This window comes from Solanum stenotomum, unplaced genomic scaffold (genome assembly GCF_019186545.1).
Source record: "Solanum stenotomum isolate F172 unplaced genomic scaffold, ASM1918654v1 scaffold1704, whole genome shotgun sequence".
NCBI lineage: Eukaryota > Viridiplantae > Streptophyta > Magnoliopsida > Solanales > Solanaceae > Solanum > Solanum stenotomum.
The window spans coordinates 86,292-99,624 of NW_026024352.1; positions in this window are offsets into that span (position 1 = coordinate 86,292).

Genomic DNA, 13,333 nt, shown 5'->3' on the forward strand with positions numbered 1-13,333 from the left:
CTCTCATCTCTCAACCGACTTGGGCGATTCAAAAGGCAAAGTTGTGAGATTTTTCGAGGACAACGTGTTGGTGAGCTCGGATAGTGATTTGGAGGCCCAGTTTGAGGTAATTTTTGAAAAATACCTGCGACCACACCCTTTTTGTGAGCTTAATTTTGGAAATTTTTTAGACTTGTTTTCTCAGCCATTTTAGGTCCGATTTCAATGATTTTTGAGGCTATCTTTAGTGGTTTTTTGAGGAGAACATTGTGGTGTTGTCAGATTTTACTGTAGATCGCCCATTTTTGGTGAATACACTGATTCAGCTGCTGTCCCATTTCTAATTTTTGAGAAAATTTGGATTTTAGTTGCATGTTGATAATGTGTTGTTCTCGAGCCCCGAATTGTGTCCCATTTCGGGACATGAGCTGGGGGAACTGGTTAGGATCCAATTTTGGGGTTAATTTTGGAATTTCCTGCGCGGGTCCCACGATTCCTGTTTTGACTCCAAAATTGACCCATCTTCGTTTGTTGTGATTTTGGTGTCTAAACGACCGTATTAACGTTGGGACTCTATTTTTGATAGCGGGGCAGCGTTTAGAGACCGTTCGAAAAGGGAAAGCTCCGAATGAGTGATTTTAGAGCGCGTGTGATCGGCTTACAGGTAGGCTACGGTTTCCCTCTCTTAGATTGAGCTTGAGAGTGTGAATGCATGTTGATTAGTTGGGATTTGGGTTGGTAGTTATTGAATCATGCATAGGTGTTTAGAAATCATGTTTTCGGCGTATTTCGAGAATTATCGGGTAACTATGAGCATCCTTTGTGTTATTAATTGATCCTCCTAGCTATGTGGAGTGCTTGCATGCTTAATTACTGTTTATTTGAAACTCATTGGGCCTTAGTTTAGGTTTGACTAGGGCTTGCCTTAGAAATACATGATTCAGATCCAATAAGCTTTAGTTTTGCCCTGACGTCGCTCAGCCGGCTTAGATCCCTGTAGACTGGTGTAGCAGACTTGAGTCTGATAGTTTGGGCCTTAGTTAGGCGATACTCTTTCTTCGACTATAGTTATCCTGATAGTTCCACGGACATTTATGAGTGTGGATCGATTAGGACTCTTTCAGCAACTACATTGGCACCTTTATAGAGCATCCGGTTTAAGTTTCAGACTTTATTGCCCAGATACTTATATAGAGCATTCGGTTAGAGTTCCGGCCTCATATACTTGATACTTGTGATTGGTTACTTGGGTACTTCTGGTGAGCATCCGATTCGAGGTCCGACCTCCGTACTGTCAGATTCTACTAATTAGGATTGAGGTTCTGGTTCGATGTTCTTTGTTCTTGGGTTCGTATATGCAAGTCTCTTTAGTTTTAGTTATTCTGTGTACTCGTCGGGCTTATGGGGGTCCGTTCGGGTTTTTATTTACCTTGCGCACGAGTGTACCTTCTGGGCTTATGGGGGTCTAGTTAGATGTAGTTAGCTTATAGATTACTTTAGTTAGTTCTTTGTACACTCGTGTGCATTCCATTGTTACTTAGATTTCCGCTTTTGACCCTCGATTTGTGTTATTCCTTCTTTTCATATTGCCTTTACTTTTCAATTTCTGTCGGCCTATGATGCCTATTGGGTACCTATTATTTTGGTACTCATGCTACGCTCTGCATCTGTTTGGTGATGCAGGTCCGGGCCCTAGTAGCCAGCGTTGATCGAGCTTGGAGCAATCTGATCGGAGACGGGGGTTAGCACGCGGCGTTTTGTACTATTTCAGTCTCCATCTGTATATATAGACTTGTATTTTTCGTTTCAAGACAATCCAGTCTCTGTTGTCCACTTTTGGGACTTGTACTCATTTTGTTAGTAGCTCTGTACTAGTGACTTCCAGGTTCTGGGAGGGATCTTTATTTGTATATATGTTTTTGGTTTGCTTCCGCCTGTTTATATTGTTATTTGCCTAGTCTTGTTTAGTTTCTACCCTCAGACCCATTACTTGTTGTTCCGGGTTACGGGTTGGCTTACCTACTCGGGGGTTATAGTAGGTGCCTTCATGTCTTGAGAAATCGAGTCGTGACAATCTGTGAGGGCATCATTTATTTTCTTTGGTTCTAACTGGGAAATGAGCGCAACCTGTGTCTCATTTCGTCTTGAAGAGCGAGTCTTCATGCCTTCACTTGGATTACCAATGATGAATTTGTTTGGATAATTTGGTTCACTTCGCCATTCATTTGGAACTGTTTCGATGACAGGATCAATAGATGGTTCTTCAGAAGTTGACTTCTCAGCACTGCTTGTCTCCTTGTGACTTGATATAAGAAGTTGACTGTCCTCATCATCAATTCTAATTCTTATCTCTACAAATTTGTAAGAGTCATAAAAAACAACATGAATTGATTCTTCAATATGTAAAGTTCATTTGTTAAAGATTCTATAAGATCTACTAGAGTTTGAGTAACCGAGAAATATACCTTCATCACTTCGAGCATCAAACTTACCAATATTGTCTTTTCCATTATTGTGAACAAAGCATTTGCATCCGAATGGATGAAAATATCCGATGTTTAGTCTCTTGCCATTCCACAATTCATATGGTATCTTTTTCAATATAGGTATTATTAAGCATTGATTTAACACATGACACGCTGTGCTTACAGCTTCAACCCAGAATTTGTGAGGTAGAAAGTGTTCAATAATCATAGTTCTTGCCATATCTTGTAAAGTTCTGTTTTTACGCTCCACAACTCCATTTTGTTGAGGTGATCGAGGAGAAGAGAAATTGTGAGTGTAACCCTTTTCATCGCAGAAGTTTTCAAACAATTTGTTTTCAAATTCTCCTCCACGGTCACTTCTTATAGAAGAGATATAGTAACCTTTGTCTCACTGAACTTTTTCACAAAAGAACTCAAAGTTTTTTAAAGTATCATCTTTATGAGACAAGAGCATAACCCAAGTGAAACGAGAGTAGTCGTCTACAATTACAAATGCGTACCTTTTTCCTCCAATGCTAGCTGTTCTTGTGGGTCCAAAAAGATACATGTGTAGAAATTGTAGTGGCTTGTTTGTGGACACAATATCCTTACCAGAGAAAGAGTTTCTTGTTTGTTTACCCATTTGGAAAGCATCACAGATGTGAGTTTTTGAATAATCTAGCTTAGGTAAACCAATAACAAGATCATTTTTGGCCAGTTTTTCAATTAATCGCATGCTGGCATGACCAAGTTTCTTATGCTAGATCCAGGGATCGTCAGTCATTGAAGCTAGGCATATATGTTCTCCTTTGTTTTTTACAGAGTCAAGTATGTAAACATTATTTTCTCTACTTCCTTGTAAGAGATTGTTTCCAGAGTGAACTTCTATTAGGCATTGATTCTTTTGGAAACAAACTTCACGGTTTGAGTCACATAGTTGACTGATGCTCAATAGGTTATATTTGAGACCTGTTACTAGATAAACATTAGTGATATCACAGGCATCATTAAAAGTAATTGTACCAATTCCGATTACAGTTCCTTTGGAGTTGTCACCAAAACAAATTCTTCCTCCTTTATATTCAGCAACAGATTTGAACATGTTTTTATCTCCTGTCATGTGATTTGAACACCCGTTATCTAGATACCATTTTCCTTTTGTTTTCCTGTGGTGTTCCTGCAAAACAAAGTTATTATCTTCTTTTAGGTACCCAAATTTTTTTGGGCCCTTAGAGGTTAGAGCATTCTGGATTTCCTTTAGGTTTCCAAATCCATTTAGAAGTATTATTATTTCGAAACCTGCAATTGTATGACAAATGTCCAGCCTTTCCGCAATAATAACAGTGTTTGAAATTTGCTTCTTCAAGGATGGAATCATTACTGTTAGTTTTTGAATCAGTTGACTTGTAGAACTGATTACAACTAACATAATTTCCATATGAGGAGCTTTTGCTGCTAGAGCCTTTATAGTTTTTGGAAGTGGATTTGAGAAAGGGTGATTTATTTTGAACATTTTCAAGAGTAGTTTTTAACTCATGAATTTTTTCATAGAGTAAATCTTTTTCCACTTCACTAACTTTCAATTTTATTTCTAAATTTCTTTTGTCATTTTGAAGATTTCAAAAATCAGTTAGAATTCTATTTAAATCAGTTACAGCACGATCCAGTAAGTTTTTCAAGTCATTACAATTATTACATACCTTAGTGTTTGATTTCTCCATTGCCATGAAGCATATGTTTGCAATTTCTTCATGTTCATTTTCTGAGTTGTCTTCATCACTCCAACTGCTTAGAGCTTTATTCTTTTGATTTCCCCTGGAGGGATTCTACTTAGCTTCTGGACATTCATTGGCTATATGTCCATACTTTCCGCATTCATAGCATTTTCCATCGTTTCTTGGCTGATCCGTAATATATTTTTCTTTTCCAAAGTTTCTTCCCCTTCTGTTATTTCTGGATCTTCTGAAGGATTCCATGATTGATCTAGTGATCAAGGCAATTTCGTCCTCTGCTACCTCATCTTCTTCTTTGTCTTCTTGAGTTGTTTTGAATGCCACAATTTTCTTTTTGTTTTCTTCTTCGCTCTTTTTTATTTAGGTGAGTTTTCTCAAAAGCAATTAAATCTTTTCTTACCTCATCATAAGTTAGAGTATTTAAATTCATGCTTTCAAGCGCAACTAACTTAGCATGCCATTGTGGTAGTAGACTTCGAAGAACTCTTCGTATGTGTTCTATGGGAGGATATGTTTTTCTTGAAGCTTTTAGTTCTCCAATGATCTTGCTTAGTCGAGCAAACATGCCTTCAATTGTTTCTTTTTCCTTCATTGAAAAGAGTTCATATTCATATACTAGAAGGCCGATGATAGTTTCTTTGACTTTATCAGTTCCTTCATAAGTAACCTCCAGTTTGTCCCACATTTCTTTGGCAGTATCACAACAAAAGATCTTTTCATATTCTTCCCCACTAATTGCATTATACAGAACATTTTTGGCTTTGAAGTTTATTTGAATGACTTCCATTTGTTCATCAATGTAGTTCTCCAAACTTGGTGTAGCAATAGACTGACCTTCATCAGAATTTGTTGGAATTTGAATGTCACCAAGCTTGATAACTCTCCAGACCTTTACGTCATAGGATTTTATAAAGGTTTCCATTCTCACTTTCAAATCGGAAAAGTGTTTTCAATTAAAGTATGGAGGTCTAGTTTGAGATGTTCCTTCTTGGAATAATGCGCCCATGATTTGTTGTGTCATGATATTTTTCTCACATGTTGTTAGACAGTTCTTTGTGAGACGAAGCTCTGATACCAATTGAAAGCGCAAGAGGGGGGGTGAATTGCTATTTTTCAATCTTCTTTTTTAGTAGTTGACTTGAGAGACACCTCAGTCGACTATAATTTGATAACATGTATAAATAGAATCAAAAAATGCATAAAGTAAACTTGACACAAGAATTTTTATACTGGTTGGGATCCAAAGTGGATCTTACGTCCAGTCCCCTTAGGTTGCAAGGTTGTTCTCTTCTAGACTTGGTAACTTTTGATGTGAGTAAAAAGTTGAGTGTGACTTCACAGTACACTCAGTTTCTTTTCTCTCTTTTGTTTTGATACAATGCCTTACCAACAATATTTCTCTCTTTTCTCTTTTTTATTTACACAGTAGAACTAAGTAATACAATGCTTATCAAAAGTAGAGTAGGGAGTGTTTGAGATGATTCAGACTGGATTGTATATTTTGCCAGCTTGTAGATGGAGCATATTTCTAGAGTTTATGCTTGAATCATTTCTGTGAAGAGATGGCAACCCAAGAGATTTTATCCTTGGAAAAGAAGGCAAGGGATCCTTATTTTTCAAGAATAAAGATTGAGGCTGATCTTCCTTTCCATTGATTTAGCCTCAATTTACTTGAGATCTTCTGCTAGCCGCCGTTAGCCTTGATTCTTCAGTCTTTAATAGCCTGAAATCTTCTGCTATCCATTAGCCTTGATTCTTTAGTCTTTAATAGTTGTTGGAGATTCTTCATGATCTTCCTTAATTAAGATGTAGCCGTTTGAAATCTGCTTTGATTTAGGTTGTCTTTGATTTGATCTTGATTAAGATCTGCCCTGATTTATGTACTCTGTATTTCAGCTTCCTTGATTGAAGGTCATCAATTTTCTAATTGGTAATCTTCCTTGATTTAAGCGACACGGTTTTGTATCTCCATTTTGGCTTCTTTCCTTTTTGATGATCAGCTAATCCTGAAACGATTTAAATTGTTTATCATTAAAACTTTGCACTAACAGTCATCACCTAATTCAATCTATTATAGTCGTTGAACATTTCAAATCTAACAACACATCCTTCCCATAAGTCTATCACTTCCACATTTGTAACAAATCTAACATCTAAGACAAATACAACACACAAAATACTCACATCAGGAACTACACACGAGTCATCACATAAATGAGAGTGAATGGAGTGAAGCGATGCTAATCAAAATTGGACCAAGTACGCATGATAGAGATCCAAGAAGTGAAGATTTTTTCGAAAAGTCACTATAGCCTCTCGAAGATAAGTACAAACGTCTCCGTACCAATCCTCGAGACTCTACTTAGACTCGACTTGTACACATGTGAGACCTATGACCTAGGGCTCTGATACCATTTTGACACGACCCAGAAATGGACGTGATGACACTCGTCTTATCCCACCAAGACAAGTCAGCCTAAAACTCAATCATTACAATAAAATGCGAAATTTTTTATAATCAACTCAAAAATACCCTAAATTCTGGTTGTCACGTGTGCAAGCCTCTAAAGTATTACAATTGATTCAAAAGAAAAACACTAGTCTCAAATGACATTGTTTCTAGAATAGAACAAAATCATAAATAGGAGTAAGAAGGTCCGCTGAAATGACAAGCAACTGCCTCACAAACCTCCATAAGAAGCCTCAGACAAGGAGAAGATAAAATATAACAAAGGTCCGGGTTAGTAACCTACAAAAATGTAGAAGCAAGGGGTGAGTACCAAACCACACGGTACTCAGCAAGTAAACCTCTAAACACAAGCTAAGGGGATAGAATACGGGTACTCCTTACACCCCAACCGAACCTCCACAACAACAACATGCATAAAACCAACCCAACCTAACAGTTCACAGTTTACATAGCACCCAGCTCAACAATAATCACTTTAAAAAATTACATATCCTCAATAATAAACTCAATATTCATCAATCACAACTTCCACAAAAAGGTACTCACAAATATTAGCAACACATAAGATCAAGTTCATCAAATAAAGGAACTCAACTATCAAGTACTTTCCAACCACCAATAAAATACATAATCATCAAGAATGAAGGATGTCATGGGATGCAATGCAATATGACACCATGAAATGATATGCCTCAGAATACCAAGTACTCTCTTAACCGTATATACATGATACTCCTCGAAAATACATCAGGAGTTCATGACCCATGGGGGACTCGCGAGGTCCATATACCGATACGGACGATCTCCACTTGTCTGTGTGGACGATCTCAACGCACTATCATAAATCAAATAAATTTCGCACAGACGATCTCCACGTGCCCAAATTATAATCAATCTCATGTCAATGCATGTGCACAATATGATTTCAATAAAAGGGATGATGCATCTCAATCAAATATCAATATGATATGTAATCACCTCAGTTATCACCAGTATATAGGTTCAATAAAGAACACAATCACACATACTAAATCAAGTCAATAATATATCAGCTAATGTTCATATGCTTTGGCATTCTCAAATTACAATCCGCATTCTATAGTAATAAACTTTCCCTTTATAACACTGTTACTCGTACCAATGCCTGTCACAAACAATTCTCAACGCATCACACACAAACAATTCTCAACACATCACACACAAACAATTAATCACATTGCCTTTTATTACCCCTTTTTCATCATTAGAATTAATCAATGTGGACAAGTTAACCCATCACTAAGTCTCATTACCCCCAAACACATATTACAAGGAAATACACGAATTCCATACACTTAACAAGGGTTTAGAAATTCACTTGGCTCAAATAACCGAACAATCACTCCGAGACTTGAGCCTTCCCTTTTTGTTGAGCTTCCAAATCAATGCAATCTATTCAAGTACATAGTCACAATAATATTCCAAAACTAACAACACTCATGTCACTATAGGCTTAGCCTAGACCCAAAAGCTTACCCAAATTTATAATTAAGTTCCTAAGTCTTGATGCCCATTAACTTGTCAATTCCTCCAATTCATTCAAATATCATAAATCTAATGACATTCACAAAAATACAAACAACAATGACATTATTCATTTCCCAAGAAATCAATTACACCTTAACATATATAGAGTAACAATCTAACTCCTTTACTGAGCATTCAACTTACTACTTGAAACTGTATATAGCATGTATGGAAAATAATTATACATATACTCTAACAATTCAATTCCCTTAATCCCCAAAAATTGACAACAAACAAAAAAGAATATAATAATAATAACAATAATAACAATAATATTAGCACCGTTTCTTGTCCCCTAAATTTCTAAGCCACCAAGAATTCACCACTGCCCCCTTCAATCTAGTACAACCATTATACTAATATTATAATAATAACTATTGGTTACTTCCACTAAAATTTGTCAACAATAACTCTTAAATATTTGCCCATCAATTTGAAAACCAACAATATTGCAGAAGATCCAATCCATTCCATACCCACTTATAATAATAATTTAATTGAAAGAATTGCAACTTAATAACATAATATCTATATATTGATTTCCTATGCAATTAAAAAGCAGAAATTTTCATCCACGGAATTGAGTATACCTGCACTCTCGTTCTTCGCTCAACGCACGCCGCATGCTAGTTTTCTTTCTGCTCCTCTTTATTTTCCTTTCTAAATTAATTATGTATTAAAAAACTAATAATTCCCACTAACCTATTTTATTATTTCAAACTTGACCCACTATTATTTAAAATAATCAAATTACCCGCAAATTAATTAACAATAGTTAAATGACTATCCAAAATTATAAAAAATGACCTTTCAGGTCATTACATATTTTCAATTATTTATTTATAAAAACTTTGTAAGTATAATTTAAACTTTGTCGATGTTTAATATGCTTAGTTATAGACATTATCTCATAGGAAGTGTAAGCATAAAAAATTTCATGAATGTTAGGTGGTAGTGATTTATTTTATATATATAAATAATTGTCATGTTTCACTTTTTAAGGGTTAAATTACATGAACTTTTGACAATGTTTAAGATATATTTTATTACCATATTGATATGAGATGAATTAAGAGTACTTTTATAGAATTTATGAATATCTTGTCACGACCCAGACCGTCGTGATTGACACCTACACTAACCCTCCGGTGGTAGACCATTACTACAACCCAACTAACAACTTAACTAAAAACTAAGATATTTAAAGATACGGACGCAGGTTTAAATGACAATAAAAATGGAGTCCCCATAAACTCCAAAGGTTTAAACAAACAACTAACCAAACTAATGATGAAGTCTTAACCCTTAGAACCTGAAAGTCATTGTACTAAAACTCTACTAACGACAAGTCTAAGAACAAGGGGTACAACCTCGAAACTAAACAACACCGTAAACAAATAGTCTGAGTCCGAAAAGAGTGGACTTAAACAAGAAAGATCTATGGCAGCCTGAAAGAACTGGCTCACCCTTGAATCCGGTCACGCTCAGTAGTTACCTAGCTGAGGTCTATCAATAGTCGCCTGAAGATGCCCTGTAATCAACAAAGAACAAACAAATGCAGTATCAGTACACAACCACAACTTAAGCTTGAAAAGAGTAGAAAGGAACTTTACCTTGGCTCTGTTCGACTCATGAATAATTGAACTCAATATATAAAGCAATAAGACACATGCAATACATAAGGCTTGTAAAACAGTATAAACAACTTAGCTTGTTAATGATAAAAACAATAACAACTCAACTTTACTTATATAAAAGTAATATAACTTATGTGGGAGGTTCACAACCACCACTATGAGCCCTAGTGATGATACAACGTTTTACCTCACGTTGTCCAAGGACCATCCTATACCTTGCCGTGATATAGGAAGCTCACTAGCTTAACTTTCGTGATCATCTAAAAAGTATGACCTGAGAAATCCCATGTTGGCGCATGGTTCTTATGGAGAGTTGAGTTAATATGAACTCGTGTCCCCAATTCGGTGCTCAATATTACTCCCAAAAATACTTTGGCTCATAAGTGTCTTTAAACACATCTTGCTTTAGTTGAGGTAATTACTCAAAACTTAGCCCAAAGGCTCTTTTGGAAAACATGGTTCCCCTCTTACTCAAATGTAAAAACATTTATAAACTCCTTTGGGAATACTTAGTTCCCTAATAGCTTTTTGAGAAATGAACTTAACTTTAAACTCTTGACTTAACTTGAAACTTGAGACTCTTACTTAGCTTGAAAATCTATACTCTTTTACTTGACTTGAAACTCTATACCCTTTTACTTGACTTGAAACTTGAGTCTTGAAATGAAGTTAAAACGTTCACTAAAGACTCTTGAACAACTTTAAAAAAAAACTTGCTTTGACTTACTTAACTTCTAAGCTTGGCTCTAACTTCACTTGACTTCTAACTTCACTTGACTTGGAAACTAACTCTCCTTGAATCGGATTATGAATTCAAGGTGTTTGATCACATTTTATGGATGAGTTTGGGATGTTAAGATATACCTTAAAGTATTGGAAACAACTATAAAACATAGATACTTTACCAAGGAACATGTATGAAAAAGTGGGGAATGAAAGGTAAAGGGAAGGATTGGCGTCCTTGGAGCTCTAAGAGGTGCGGGGCGCCAGACCTCAAACTTCAGAGGGGCCTGCTGGGTGTTCTGCCAGGTGCTCTGCCCCAAGGGGAAAGTTCAGCATCCCTTTTTGGGGTGCACTGGCTAGCGTGACAGCCCAACCCTTTTTCCCCCAAAAATTTGACTTTTTCCCTTTATTTCTTCCCAACTCTAAACCCTCTCAACCTGAAAGGTTCCAGCAGCAAAATCACAACCAAATCATGTCCCAAATCAACAAGGAACTTCAACACCACAATCAACAACACAACCAACAACTTCAACAACACAACCAATCTTTTTCGAAATTAAAAACGAGTTTGGAGTGTGGGGGAAAGGACCAACCCCAACACTAAGGATCATAAAATCCCTCAACATACAAGAGATTCAACTCAAAAACACAACCAAATCATGTACCAAATCAACAAGGAACTTCAACACCACAATCAACAACACAACCAACAACTTCAACAACACAACCAATCTTTTTCGGAATTAAAAACGAGTTTGGAGTGTGGGGGAAAGGACCAACCCCAACACTAAGAACTCACATACCTAGTAGGGATCACCCCCGACGATAGCCACGATGATCTCCTTGCTTGATCTTCCCTTTCTCCTCTTCTTCTTCTTCTCTTCTTTCTCTCTTATCTCCCAAGCCCTAACTCTCACTCTTTTAAAATGGGACAAACTGATCTAAAAATCAGTCTAACACAACAATATAACCAAAAGAATTGGTTAGGGAAAAGACCAAAATACCCTTAAAATTTCCGGACAGATTTCCGTGCCAACTGCCCAACTTCCAAAGGGCATAACTCCCTCATACGAACTCGAAATCGAGAAAACTCGATGCTGTTGGAAAGATCATTCTACAAGCTTCGCAAACATAACTGGAACTACTCCTAAATCATCCTGAGCTAGGAGTTATGACTGCTCAAAGTTGGCCAAAAACTCATTTTTTTCCCACACTTAACCAAATTTCCAGATTCTGAACTTAGCCAAATTTCCAAATTCTGAATTTTTCCAAAAATGACTACTTCCAATTTCAAGCTTCTTGATATTCATTTTAAATTGTCGGATGTTACAGCAAGGCTTTTGAACATCTCTTCTGGGAGTGAAGTAGCTTCATTGTTAAATCTAATATTGAGGGAAGTAAGATCCCTAAGATTAGATATGGACCTCAAAACTATTGCATCTGCCTGCCCAACAAATTTGAATTTCTTGACAAAAGAAAGGATCATCTCTTCAAGCACAGAGAATTGCTCTTCTCCTTCCTTTTTCAGCAATCCTTTCAGATTATAAAATTTGCCTATAATAAGTTTTCTCAGAGATGGAAACCTTCTTCTAGTGGCTTGTCCTTCAGTTGCTTCTCCTGAGCATCTTCTAGCACAGCTTGGATCGTAGTAAACGGGCTTTTAAGATTTTCAAACTCGTCCTTAAAACCAAAAAACAATCCAAGTTCCCCTTGTATGAAAGAAGTCAAATTGTCTAACAGAATTTGAAGGAAAGCTTCAGCCATATATGTTGAATTCACTATAACTCAAATTAGAAATATGTGGAGGTAGTCTAGATTGCTCGAATTGTTATGACTTAGCAATAAAGTAAGATATTGTTGGAATGAAATATGGACAGCTAAAAGTAAGAGCACAAAGCTTAATAATTATAAACTCAATTATTCCATCACTTAATGGGGCCATGTCTCTCAATTATTTGGTTTTGAGAATCACACTTTGTTTTTTCAATCCACTACTTTTTATCTTGTCAATCTCTCAACTCTCAAATAGTCCAACTTATTCAAACATTTTTTTGGCATCTCTTTTATTGTGAGGTAATCTTTCAGCTCTAGCTACAAGATTTTTTATATAAAAAACAAAACACTATTTGGCATAAGGGCATCTTCAACCCAAACACCAAATTTACAGCACTATTTTTTGTGTAATCAACTCCAACCCAACTCACTGCATTAAATTTTACACCAAAAAAGAATATTTATCTCTCTCTTCATTATTATATTATTATTTCTTATTTTATTTATATTTTCTTATTTAATAAAATAAATTCTTTCTAAAACATCCACCATATATAATTCATGGTGAATGTCAATTACTACTTTGTTGAATGTTTATTATTTTCGGTTATTTTTAAGTACATTGTATTATTTGTTTAAAAATTTATATGTTTGCATTTTTAATTTTTGTGAAGGTTAATTGTAGTTAAATCCAATTATAATTTATAGTAGAATTAACATAAATTTAATTTTAAAAAAAAGTCATATATAGAAAAATTAATTTATAAAAAAGCTAAATTTTATATCTAAAATTAATATTATAAAAATATTACATAAAAAATAATTAAATATACAAGGGATTTAATTAAAACATACAATTTATATAATGTTTAATTAAAAGTTTGTATAATGAAATAATATTAAAATATTCAAAAAGTAAATTGGTGTGATGAATAGTGGTGCACCAAATTTGGTGTAACACTATTCACACACCAAATTTGGTGTGGG